This window comes from Sinocyclocheilus rhinocerous, unplaced genomic scaffold (assembly GCF_001515625.1).
Source record: "Sinocyclocheilus rhinocerous isolate Xijiao unplaced genomic scaffold, SAMN03320098_v1.1 scaffold3103, whole genome shotgun sequence".
NCBI classification, from domain to species: domain Eukaryota; kingdom Metazoa; phylum Chordata; class Actinopteri; order Cypriniformes; family Cyprinidae; genus Sinocyclocheilus; species Sinocyclocheilus rhinocerous.
Window position 1 is genome coordinate 123,966 of NW_015656604.1, and position 230 is coordinate 124,195.

The window sequence follows — 230 nt, forward strand, 5'->3', positions numbered from 1 at the left end:
TAAGTAACGAATATGCTTCGGGGAAATGTATCGGAGTAAAAGTATACATTTTAATGAGGAAATGTAGTGGAGTAAAAGTGAAAGTTGGCAGAAATATAAAAACTCAAGTAAAGCACAGATACTCCCCAAAAAAAATACTTTTAAGTACTGTAACGAAATATTATTACTTACTTCGTTACATTACACCACTGCCAAGCAGTTGGCGGTAGCCACTGACTTCCATATTATTT